Source organism: Tachypleus tridentatus, chromosome 3, assembly GCF_004210375.1.
Source record: "Tachypleus tridentatus isolate NWPU-2018 chromosome 3, ASM421037v1, whole genome shotgun sequence".
In the NCBI taxonomy this organism is placed as follows: Eukaryota; Metazoa; Arthropoda; class Merostomata; order Xiphosura; family Limulidae; genus Tachypleus; species Tachypleus tridentatus.
In genome coordinates this window covers 30797309-30811866 of record NC_134827.1, presented here as the reverse complement: position 1 = coordinate 30811866, position 14558 = coordinate 30797309, and positions in this window count along the sequence as shown.

Below are 14558 nucleotides of genomic sequence, written 5' to 3'. Positions count from 1 at the left end.
TATGACACGTTTTTCTCCAGTCATATTTAAAGAAAAAACTGATATCTTAGGACTACAAGGAACAATAACACTGAAATAAAGTAACCGATAAGAAATTGACCTTGCAACTTAGGGCGTTCGATTCGCGTTCCGCGGGTCGAAGGTTCGAATCTCCTTCACATCGAACATGCTCGCCATTTCATTCAGAGCGAGGTTATAATGTGGAAGTTAATCACTGTTCGTGGTAAAAACAGTAGTCCCTGGTTGATTTGTTGCCTTCCCTTTAGCCTATCACTGCTAAAATAGCCCTCATGAAACTTTGCGTGAAATCAAAAACACACCATGAAAAATCTATAGCTCACGGGAATAATTCGGTTAATCCCACGATTCGTTGGTAAAAGAGTTGCCCAAGAGTTGGCGGTGGGTGGTGATGACTAGCTGCCTTCCCTGTAGTTTTACACTAGAAAATTAGGGACGGCTAGCGCAGATAGCCCTCTTGTAGCTTAGCGCGAAATTCGAAACAATGCCCCCCAGTGGCTCAGCGGTATGTCTGCGGACTTACACGCTAAAATCCGGGTTTCGAAACCCGTGGTGGGCAGAGCACAGATAGCCCATTGTGTAGCTTTGTGCTTAATTCAAAACAACAACAACAAATTCGAAACAAATCAAAAATCCAAACGGGGATGATTTAATTTGACTGTATAAGATAAAGCTCTTTAAATTTTGTTTGGCCCGGCATGACCAAATGTGTTAAGGCGTTCGACTCGTAAACCGAGGGTCGCGGGTTTGAATCCCGGTCGCACCAAACATGCTCATCCTTTCAGCCGTGGGGGTGCTATAATGTGACGGTCAATCCCACTATTCGTTGGTAAATGAGTAGCCCAAGAGTTGGCGGTGAGTGGTGATGACTAGCTGCCTTCCCTCTAGTCTTACACTGCTAAATTAGGGACGGCTAGCGCAGATAGCCCTCGAGTAGCTTTGCGCGAAATTCAAAACAAACAAAATTTTGTTTATTATTTGTAAAACGTTTCTTCAAGAGTAAAATTACAAAGATTGCGAAGATTTGCAGTTACAAGGTAGGCTTATCAGATAAAACGGCAATTTTGTAGCCAAAATAAAAAAGTAAAATTATTACCATAGCTTTACGTTGTGTGTTTTTCTTATAGCAAAGCCACACTAGGCTATCTGCTGAGTCCACCGAGGGGAATCGAACCCCCTGATTTTAGCGTTGTAAATCCGTAGACTTAGCGCTGTACCAGCGTGGGACCTTTGTTTACGTACCTTTAGTACTGGTCTACAACTGTTCATTTACCAACCTTGCCCACTATTAATTTAAATAACTCCATTATTCGTCTGGCAGTAAGAAAAATCCGCGCAAGTATTATTTTCTCAGTGGTTTGAATGTGAAGAGAAAGACAGTACGTGTGCACACTTTTCCAAAGTTTGACTATTTAGAATATAAAATGTGTTTTAAAATTAATTCCGAAAATAGCGTGCATTTCGCCATTATGGGAAGTTCTCCTAAAAAGTGAGCACATAAAATATAATAGCAAACGCTGGTAGCGCTTGCAACGCGAGCACCTAGCTACCACGGCCAGTGAATCTTTAATTTATTTCGTATATTAACTCTAGTTCTAGCGACATGAGTAAAGAGTTCAATCTGTGTCTATATATTTGTTCTTGTAAGCATGTCACATCAGTGTTTTATGAAAATGAACAATAATTAAGAAAAATAAAAAAATGTCTTCATGCGTTCACTCTCGTTTCCAGGGTTCGTTTCGCATAGCACGGTTCAAGACGAAAGTGTCATCCACCGTCTCAGCTCCTTCCGACGTTGCTGTTCTTAAAAAGAACGAGTTTTCTAATCCCTTGATAATGTCTATAATATTAGTGGAATCGTGTTCTGTGTGTTACTTATCTGAACAAGTTGCTGAACTTTTAAAAAATGACTACAGAGTACGTGTGTTGTGTTGGTGTTACCAAAAATTACGTGAATTCCTTTTAAACACGCTTGTCAAGCTGAAGAATAAAAACACTAAAGTTCACCACAGTTCAAAATAAATCAACATGGCAACACTCGCATTGTATTAACGAGCTGTAAAACTGAAGTTAAGAATCGTCATCGAGTTACTCTCAAAAAGTGTTCGTGATTAATTGTTTGTTTTTTGAATTTCGCGCAAAGCTACTCGAGGGCTATCTGCGCTACCCGTCCCTAATTTAGCAGTGTAAGACTAGAGGGAAGGTAGCTAGTTATCACCACCCACAGCCAACTCTTGGGATACTCGTTTACCAACGAATAATGGGACTGACCGTCACATTATAACGTCCCCACGGCTAAATGGGGAAGGATGTTTGGTGCCAAAGGGATTCGAACCCGCGACCCTCGGCTAATGAGTCAAGTGTCTTATCCACCTGGCCATGCCGGGCCAAGTTGGAATTACAACTGATAAATTTCCAAGAAGCTAAATCTCCACAGTTGTTTACTGGTTTAGGTTTTGGCATTCATGCTGTGTCTTTGATCCATACAACCAGTTTCAAGTGTATTTTAAGATAAACCTTTTTGAAAACTTTTCTGCCTCTGAAAATTTTTATCTTTTAATTCATAATTTACGCGCTATAAAAACAGAAGTATCAAGGGGATAAAACTATTAAGTAACAAACCATAAAACCTACTAATTTTTTCAAAAAATAATTAGTATAAACCATAATTATGAGTAAGGTTACAACCTGACATCAACTGGTATTCCAAAGCTCATTTTACTGTTCAGCTTTCTGTTCTCTAAGACGTGATATGCAACATACAATGGTGGATTTTCATTACACACTGGGGAATAATTATTTACTTTATATTAAAAATTCGAAGTTAAACTGGCATAAATGACAACTAATGTTTTTCTTTGATAGATTGTTTTGGCAGAGAATTCATGATAAAACTTTATAGAATTGACGGCAACTGTATGTTGTGGAGACGACTAATATTGTTTAAGTTCGTTATAATGAATCCAACCGAAATAAATTTATTCATTAAATCAGAAAATCGAGTTTAATTTAAAGAAGTCTGAATGATAGGGTCGTTGATATATTATGTAAAATAAATGTGATATATTTCGTGTTGTTTCAAGTATATCGTGATTCATTTGGATAAATGAGAACGGAACTTTATGATATAAATATCTCATAACAATTGATTCAATGAAATACATTAATCAAGTTATCTCAAATAAATACATTTTATACTTAGTAGTTCTCTAGGGTGTCAATCAGAACTGTATTGTAATATATACATATTATAATAATTTGACATATAATAAACTTATGTATAAAACTGCTTCTGTTTATTTCTGGAGGAACTTAGGCTTAGCATACAACTGGCTAAAACTATAGTTACAATGAACTCTGAAGGCCTTCGGCCGGATTTTAGACATGACTAAAGTCTGTTGGAAGTACATATACTTTCGGATGTTAGAATTATGTTCATTTACGTTTGTGACGGAGTCTTGTCAATCGACCTTACCCGCAAGGATATTTTAAACTATCAATATATAGAGGTTGATAAAATAGAGACATTTGACTTTTGAAAATAAATCACCTTAAAGGTCCGATATGGCCAGGTGATTAGGACGCCCGATTCATAATCTGAAAGTCTCGAGTTCGAATCCCCTTCACACCAAACGTGCTCGCCCTTTCAGCCGTGGGGGCGTTATAAAGGACAATCAATCCCACTTTCTGTTGGTAAAGAATAGCCCAAAAATTGACGGTGAGCGATGATGACTAGTTTCCTTTGCTCTAGTTTTACACTGCTAAATTAGGAACAGCTAGCGCATATAGCCCTCGTGTAGCTTTGCACCAAATTCGAAACAAACAAACACACAATCACGTCAAAAAATATGATTTTATTTCACTTCTTTAAACCCCTAACACATCCTCACGATATATACATATGTGCCTTTATATATATATTATATATATGTCTTTCACTAACAGGAAAACAACATGATAAATGAAGCAGAGGTTTATGATACGTCTTTTTAAAATGGAAATATTATTTTCTAACGCTTACTAAGCATTAAAGCACATTCTCTTTCAATTCGTAACTTTGTGCAACGCAAACTGGCGCTTATTATGAGTCATGTCTTTAAGTTAAGTGTCGTTGATTTTTACAGCTTATTTCTACATAACACAAATGTTGGGAAAAGTGTTTATCAAGCTTCACAGGATTTTCAGATGGATAGAAACTATTCATTTCAAGTGAATTTCTTTTATGTATGAAGATACAAGTTATGATGTGGTAGAGTCGGAAAAAAATCAATGAAACGTCACCGATTTTTCCACTAAAAATTTATCGATTCCCCAAAACGGAGCCCCAGCAACGATTCCTTAACCGAAACTATATAAAATTAGGTTAAAATATTGTGTTTTTAACGCTTCCTAAGTGTTAAAGCATGTCTCTTTGTGCCCTTAACTTTGCTTAACACAAACTAGGGTTTATTGTGAGACATATCCATAAACGTAAATAAAATCACGACCTATGTCTCCAGAATATATCTTTATAAGCTTCGTCAGGAGATATCGATACCTTATAAGTTCCGTAATCAAGTTAAATTTAAATTGGAGTAGTGAACTTGTAGGATATCCAATGCTCTTGAATAGGTAGGTGCTAATGGAGAAATATTGAGTTAATAAAGTTGCATTTTGGACATATAGATCGTGGTTTTATTTACGTTTATATACGTGTATGTTTCTAGCCTAAACAATAATATGAAACTCTGGAATACAATATACTTATTGCAAGCACTTTATTGTACCATACTAATCGTTAGTGCACAAAAAAAGCCCAACAATTATTTCCGGTTTGAATATTTTCACAATACTTTAATATGTTATGAATACTCAGAAATAATAATAACACATCAACGTTGTTTAGAGAGATAATATTATTTGTTCATGTTACTCTAAAACGATTCGAATTATTTAAACAATTAATATTTTTACACAGACGTTCTTAGATATTGTGTATACATCATATATATATGTATCAATATTATGCTCTTAAATAAGCCTTTATAGAGTTGAAAATATTTCAGAAGAAAATAGTTATAAACATGGTTTACAATCTTATTAAGGAATGTATGATTTCACACTATTCCGGTTATGCTGATTTATATAAATTACATATTCTATCAAATGGTTTTTGATATCGTTATGCTTTTAATTTACTATTATGCAAAAATTTGCAATACATATCACATAACATTATTTTTGAATTTATTGTTTGTTGGTTTTTGAAATTAGCGCAAAGTTACACGAAGGCTATTTGCAGTATCGGTAGAAAAGGATCCAGTGAAATTCCTTTAACAATATATAAATAAATTAATAAAAATCCAGTAAAATTCCTTTAACAATATTTAAACAAATGAATAAGAATCCAGTGAAATTCCTTTAATAATATTTAAAGAAATTAATAAAAATCCAGTGAAATTCCTTTAACAATATTCAAAGAAATTAATAAGAATCCAGTGAAATTCCTTTAACAATATATAAATTAATGGATAAGAATTCAGTGAAATTCCTTTAACAATATTCAAATAAATAAATAAGAATCCAGTGAAATTCCTTCAACAATATTTAAACAAATGAATAAGAATCCACTGAAATTCCTTTAATAACATTTAAAAAAATTAATAAAAATCCAGTGAAATTCCTTTAACAATATTTAAAGAAATTAGTAAAATCCAGTGAAATTCCTTTAACAATATTTAAAGAAATTAATAAAAATCCAGTGAAATTCCTTTAACAATATTTAAAGAAATTAATAAGAATCCAGTGAAATTCCTTTAACAATATTCAAAGAAATAAATAAGAATCCAGTGAAATTCCTTTAACAATATTCAAAGAAATTAATAAGGATCCAGTGAAATTCCGTTAACAGTAGTTAAATAATGGAAATGATCCAGTGAAATCAGTATAACAGTATTTAATTGAATAGACAAAAATCCAGTGAAATCCCTTTAAGATTGCTTAAATAATGAGAGTCACATACAAACACGTGGAAAGTGAAAAATAAACAATTTCAAAATGGAAACACTAATAGTGCTTAGGAGCGGATAACAGACTCTGAAACCTAATTACAAAACAATTGGCATATAATTTTCACAGATAATATAATGTTTTATTATTACGAAGGCAGAAATATAAATAAGACAAAAACGTTAGTTCAATTTTCTCTCTCGAAGCTGAGACTCTAGTTCTTCCAACAATAAATTACCTGTGTGAAAAGTCAAATGTACCCTGTGATCAGAATGTGCACCTTAATGGATTTTACTTTCCTTATTCCAGTACCGTAATTAATCTATCTGTAACGTTACTTTACATACTGCCTTACCACTAGGGTGCGTATGTGATAATAAACCATATAATTATATTTGACGATATAGGGTTAACGTAATTACATAAACATTATAGAACAGTCTATTAAATTTATTTATTATCAAGCAAAATTGGATACTTGTGCTTTGCCCAAAGCAAGGATAAAACCCCACATTTTAGCGTTATAAGCTTTCAAGGATATCACTGAGTCATCTGTAAACCTATTGAATATAACAGTTGAAAGTGGTATGTGTAATACTAGTGAAAATAAATAAACTGTGCTACGAAATAAGGAAATTCGTGATGAAGAAAAACCCAGTTGAAATAAAAATGTATTATCAAGATGGCTGACTTTCTTAGGTCATCTTTGGGTTAACCTGAAAGTCGAAACATTGTTCTGTACTTTATTTTAATTAAAGTTGTAATACCCACTTGTTTTTGTTTGTTTTCTTTTTATTTCGCGCAAAGCTACTAAAGGGCTATCTGCGCTAGCCGTCCCTAATTTAGCAGTGTAAGACAAGAGGGAAGACAGTTAATCATCACCACCCACCACCAACTCTTGGGCTACTCTTTTACAAACGAATAGTGGAATTCACCGTCACATTATAACGCCCCAAAGAATTGCTTTCCAAAGAAAAATCTTTAAACCTTTTATATGCAATAAAATTGAGATGGCTTCTTCAAACGTCTGCAATCGCGTATAGGACGATTAAATATTAGGCCGATTTTATGTAAAACTAATAAAATCAGTTTATTGTCATTTAAATTCAGAGAAACATAGTTACTTTTAAATTAAAAAAAAACGTTATTAAACCTTCTGTTCGAGTTGCGTGCAAAAAATACCGCTTTCCCTGAGATATTTAAAATGTTATTACAGCTAACCGATTTAGCCTTATGACTAGGGAATTTATCCACTACTTAATAAAATCTGAAAATTTACGCCTGTAGTTTCCAACATATTTTGCCTACTTTATTTGTTTATATTTTATGTTTCTCTCACTATTCAACAATATTTCGTGTTTGCTAATTTTGAAGTAAAGATGAATTAAAATGCCTCCATTTTCCTTTACTCTCCACGCTCTAAATACAACAATAAAAACAACAACCATGCCATGATCTAACTACTCATCTTTATATCCAATAAAAACAACAAGCATGTCATGATTTAGCTACTCATGTGTTTATATCCAATAAAAACAACAAGCATGTCATGATCTAGCTGCTCATATGTTTATATCTCCAATGAAAACAACAATAACATCATGATCTGGCTACTCATATGTTTATATATCCAACAAAAACAACAACAACATCTTGATCTAGCAACTCATATGTTTATATCCAATAAAAACGACAACAACATCATGATCTGGCTACTCATATGTTTATATATCCAACAAAAACAACAACAACATCATGATCTAGCTACTCATGTGTTTATATCCAATAAAAACAACAACCATGTCATGATCTAGCTACTCATGTGTTTATATCCAATAAAAACAACCATGTCATGATATAGCTTCTCATGTGTTTATATCCAATAAAAACAACCATGTCATGATCTAGCATCATATGTCATAATGTCATGATCTAGCTACTCATATGTTTATATCCAATAAAAACAACAAACATGTCATGATCTAGCTACTCATATGTTTATATCGAATAAAAACAACAAGCATGTCATGATCTGGCTACTCATGTGTTTATATCCAATAAAAACAACAACCATATCATGATCTGGCTACTCATATGTTTATATCCAATAAAACAACAACCATGTCATGATCTAGCTACTCATATGTTTATATCTAATAAAAACAACAAGCATGTCATGATCTAGCTACTCATATGTTTATATCCAATAAAAACAACCATGTCATGATCTAGCTACTCATATGTTTATATCCAATAAAAACAACCATGTCATGATCTAGCTACTCATATGTTTATATCCAATAAAAACAACAAGCATGTCATGATCTGGCTACTCATGTGTTTATATCCATTAAAACAACAACCATAAAACAACAAGCATGTCATGATCTAGCTACTCATATGTTTATATTCAATAAATACAACCATGTCATGATCAAGCTACTGTTATGTTTATATCCAATAAAATCAAATGTCATGATCAGCTACTCATATGTTTATATCCATGATCATGTCATGCTGGCTACTCATGTGTTTATATCCAATAAAATGAAAACAACAACCATATCATGATCTGGCTACTGTCATGATCTATACTCATATGTTTATGTCCAATAAAAAAAAAACAACAACCATATCATGATCTGGCTACTCATATGTTTATATCCAATGAAAACAACAACCATGTCATGATCTAGCTACTCATGTTTATATCAACAATAACAACCATGTTCTAGCTACCATATCCAATAAAAAACAACAAGCATGTCATGATCTGGCTACTCATGTGTTTATATCCATTAAAAAACAACAACCATATCATGATCTGGCTACTCATATGTTTATATCCAATGAAAACAACAACCATGTCATGATCTAGCTACTCATATGTTTATATCCAATAATAACAACCATGTCATGATCTAGCTACTCATATGTTTATATCCAATGAAAACAACAACCCTGTCATAATCTTGCTACTCATGTGTTTATATCCAATAAAAACAACAAGCATGTCATGATCTGGCTACTCATGTGTTTATATCCATTAAAAACAACAACCATATCATGATCTGGCTACTCATATGTTTATATCCAATGAAAACAACAACCATGTCATGATCTAGCTACTCATATGTTTATATCCATGTGTTTATATGTCATGATCTAGCTACTCATATGTTTATATCCAATGAAAACAACAACCCTGTCATAATCTTGCTACTCATGTGTTTATATCCAATAAAAACAACAAGCATGTCATGATCTGGCTACTCAAGACAACTTGTGTTCAGATTTCCATGTAGAAAATGTTGTATCGAAAGTAAAGTTCAAATAGTTTACTAACAAAACATCATTAAGTTGAAGGTAAGAAATCATTACAGGTAAAACATATACAAATATTGATACGGTACATTTTGCTTGCAAAGTATTGAGGTATTTCCTAGGAATACACACAGCTTTAATTTATAATTATTCAAGAACGTCACGCATAGGGCAATATGAGCGTAACTGTTACTATGAAACTGCTCTCTCTGACACTCTCTATCGTAACTTGAGTCACATTTGTCTGACCGAGTAGTTAACAGTCAATCTAATATCGTTCTCAAGTAACCAAATGGCATAACGAATTTTTTTTTATGTCTGCGTGATAGCGTGAAGCGAACAGTAATCATTCTGCTCAGTATCCGAGCACGCTCAAGATAGAACAACGAAAATGTCTCTCTCTCTTCTGAAGTAAAATTGTTTAGCATGTTTTATTTGAACGGTCTGAGCAACGTAAAGCCACGGAACTGACTTACGTCGGTAAAATTCTTAAACACCTAGAATATCTCCTCATTCGCTAAGTTTACAGATTTAAAACGCTAAAATCCAATGTTTTATTACCCCCGGTGGACAGAGCTCAGCTAGCTCATTGTGTAGTTGTGCGCTAAAACAAAAACACCTTTACGCTATTGTCATACTGTAATGATACGACTTCGTTATTAGCTAATGACATAAAATATCGAGATAGTTGCCATCACACTGAATTTGTCATTCCAACATCTGAAATAATAATGCGCTTAAGGAATTCATTAGTATTCATGGATTTGAGTTGTTACATTAGAGGCCTGTCGAGACGACTGTAAAAGTTTCTTTAGTTGTAATGAAGACATTAATAATTGGTTCTTATATACATGCATATACATAAACTTGTTTCATATTTCGAATGTTGCTTGTTGATTAACCAATTATTAGGTCCTCTGTTTGAATGCATGTTTATCTACGTCTTAAGATTAATAGATAAATTTTCCAGTTTTTTTTTCTCTTACTACGAGAAAAACGGACACGTAAACTTGTATTAAATAACGAATCAACAGCATGTTTCATAATACGTAACGTAAAAACTGTTTATAAACAGTTAACATAAATTCTGAAATTTTCTGTTTATATCTTCTTTATTTGAATTTCAAGATTTTCTGACATCAATTATTATTATTAAAAATAATATCTTCTTTATTTGAATTTCAAGATTTTCTGACATCAATTATTATTATTAAAAATAATATCTTCTTTATTTGAATTTCAAGATTTTCTGACATCAATTATTATTATTAAAAATAATATCTTCTTTATTTGAATTTCAAGATTTTCTGACATCAATTATTATTATTAAAAATCGTCAACTCATTTCATTCTGTAATAAGATTCATAAGGACTTTTTCGTTTTTAGATTCCAGTACATCGAGGTTCGAAACTGATTAGAGAGTATTGTACAAAGTTGTGACGTAAACATTTATTCGTTGCTCAAAATGGAGGATATGTGTCAACGTCTTTGTTTTCGTGGAACCCGTTTAGTTTTTCTCCAACCCCTCTGTATTATGGATTTGCTTTAGTTCATCACTTTCTTTCTCAACTATTTAATTTCTTTCTTTGAATTGTCTGTTGTTTTCATAATTTTTCTTATCTTCCTCTGGCTGAAATTTTCTCTCAGATATTTCTTTCCTTATCAAATATATGCGAGCACTTTGAAAAACGTTGTGGACTTTGCCTGATTACGTGGACTTTATTCTGGTTAACTTCCGACTGTCTTCATCAAGTCATAAAATCATTTTATATATCGGGATCATAGCAATCACGTGATCAGGACGTTTGCTTCATTAGGCCTAACGCCAATATGGAAGTGCGTAAAACGGTCCCGTATCCAAGCAACCAGGCCAATAAAGTAATAAAACTACACAGTTTGTTCGTTAACCTTGATACTAAACGATCAGTAGGCTTGAGTCGTAACATGATAGCTATATTATTGTTCATGCATTTTGTTAAAAATTTTATATCATAATGTGTTAAAAAAAACACTTCAAAATTATTGGTTTGTTCTAAATAATCAGCAAGTCTTATGAAAAGCTCTAGCCGCATCTTCTTTAAATATTTCAGCCTAACTTTATGTGCTTAATCAAATAATATGTAAATATAAGAAAGCATTAGTTATATATATACACTTTTCTCTTAATTAATAAGTTGATAGTGAGGTGTTACCTAAGTTGTGTTTTTTTTGGGGGGGGAGGGATTTTGCGCAAAGCTACACGAGGGTTATCTGTGCTACCCGTCTCTAATTTAGCAGTGTAAGACTACTAAAGACAGCTAATCATCACAACCCAAATTTATAACGCTCCATCAGCTGAAAAAAGCGAGCACGTTTAGTGTGACAGGGATTCAAACCTGTGAGCCGAATGCCCTAACCACTAGGCCATGCCAGGTCTGTTATATAAGGCCTATATCTTTGATTATCTAACCATTAGGTACTTTTCCTATATAATTACAACATTTATGGTAATTAAAGCATTCAGAGTTTAATTTGTTATAAAAAAAGAAAGTCTACATTTCTTCTAATAATTCATACACTTTGAAGCGATTCCAAAAAGTATAACGAAGTAATGTTTTTAGTATATATTCTGATAAAATAGAACTTTTCAATGATCAATTTTACTACTATAAACGACAATAGCGCCACAACACACTTCCTATCTTCGTTATTATTACTGTTTCTATAATATTCCATAATAAGGAATGGAACGTATTATCTATAGTAAAACTGAATATGTAACTGAATTCCTGCTTTAACAACTACTGAAACACTATTATTACAGATGTGTTGTGTTTACTACACTATTATCACAGATGTGTTGTGTATACTGCACTATTATGACAGATGTGTTGTGTATACTGCACTATTATGACAGATGTGTTTAATACACTATTATGACAGATGTGTTGTGTTTACATTACATCAAAAATACTTAATGTTAAGAAGCTTCTATGATGTGTTGTGTTTACTACACTATTATTACAGATGTGTTGTGTTTTACTACACTATTATTACAGATGTGTTGTGTTTTACTACACTATTATCACAGATGTGTTGTGTTTACTACACTATTATGACAGATGTGTTGTGTTTACTACACTATTATTACAGATGTGTTGTGTTTACTACACTATTATCACAGATGTGTTGTGTTTACTACACTATTATCACAGATGTGTTGTATTTACAACACTATTATCACAGATGTGTTGTGTTTACTGTCAATATAACTCGTGTTAACTACGGACATATTCTTGTCTGCTGTTCTATTGTAAAGTGACACAAACTACGATAACGTGTTTTAAATTGTAAATATTATTCACTTATTAAAGTCATTATAACTCGAGTCGTACACGAAACATAATTTGTTAACGCAAGAAGAACCAGAATATTGAAGTTACAACAGCGCTAAAAGTAATAATAAAGGAAGCTTCGAAAGTAATTCATATTATCCACGGTAAAGTACTGACTATCATTCTTATAACGCAACCCCAGATTAAGGCTTCGGGAATATTCTGTATTCTTGCACGGGTTCAAACCTGGCTCGCCATTTCAGAAATCCAGAACTCCGCTACAGAATCATTTGATTACTTAAGAGACAGCTGAACGGTTGATTCTGTTAATTTTATGACCCTTGAAAAGCCCAGGTCAAATAAGATAAAGGTCAATATTTGACTAGACAAACTCTTCAGGTTATTTTATTTATCTACATAATTTCCATAGCACTTTAATCATTTATTGCTAATAAAGAACTGGAAATGAAACTTGACCTTTAACTTGTTATTTAAAGCACGATACGCCACAAAGGATTACCATAAATATGCTTTCCAGTTCCATAGTGTTCTAACATCTGGACACTATAATATTTTTTTTATATGTTTTGTCTTTAACTAGAAAAAACAATAGATTTATCAGACCAGATGGTTGGGACGTTCTACTCGTAATCTGAGGAGCTAAGGTTTGAATTCCTATCACACCAAACATGCTTCCTCTTTCAGCCGGGAAGGGCGATATAATGTGACAGTCAATTCCATTGTTCGTTGGTAAAAGAGTAGTCCATTAGTTGGCGGTGGGTAGTGATGACTAGCTGCCTTCCCGCTAGTCTTACACTGCTAACTTGTGGCTTTTCGCGAAATTCAAAAACAAACTGACTGTGTTTAACCTTTAAAAGAGAAGTTTAAGGTAACCAAGGCAGTGTGTTCCACACATAGTTGGTAACCAAGGTAATATGTTCCACACATAGTTAGTAACCAAGGTAGTGTGTTCCACACATAGTTGGTAACCAAGGTAATGTGTTCCACACATAGTTAGTAACCAAGGTAGTGTGTTCCACACATAGTTAGTAACCAAGGCAGTGTGTTCCACACATAGTTATTAACCAAGATAGTGTGTTCCACACACAGTTAGTAACAAGGTAGTGTGTTCCACACATAGTTAGTAACCAAGTGCAGTGTGTTCCACACATAGTTAGTAACTAGGTAATTTATGTTCCACACATAGTTGGTAACCAAGGTAATGTGTTCCACACATAGTTAGTAACCAAGGTAGTATGTTCCACACATAGTTGGTAACCAAGGTAATGTGTTTCACGCATAGTTAGTAACCAAGGTAGTGTGTTCCACACATAGTTAGTAACCAAGGTAGTGTTTTCCACACATAGTTAGTAACCAAGGCGGTGTGTTCCACACATAGTTAGTAACTAAGGTAGTGCGTTTCACTTCACATAGTTAGTAACCAAGGTAATAGTGTTCCACATAGTTAGTAACCAAGGTAGTATGTTCCACACATAGTTGGTAATTAAGGTAATGTGTTCCACACATAGTTAGTAACCAAGGTAGTGTGTTCCACACATAGTTGGTAACCAATAGTTAGTAACCAAGATAGTATGTTCCACATGGTTGGTAACCAAGGTAATGTGTTCCACACATAGTTAGTAACCAAGGTAGTGTGTTCCACACATAGTTAGTAACCAGGTAGTGTGTTCCACACATAGTTAGTACCAAGGTAGTGTGTTCCACACATAGTTAGTAACCAAGGTAGTATGTTCCACACATAAGGTTGGTAACCAAGGTAATGTACCTACCACACATAGTTAGTAACCAAGGTAGTGTGTTCCACACATAGTTAGTAACCAAGAGGTGTGTTCCACACATAGTTAGTAACCAAGGTAGTGTGTTCCACACATAGTTAGTAACCAAGGTGTGTG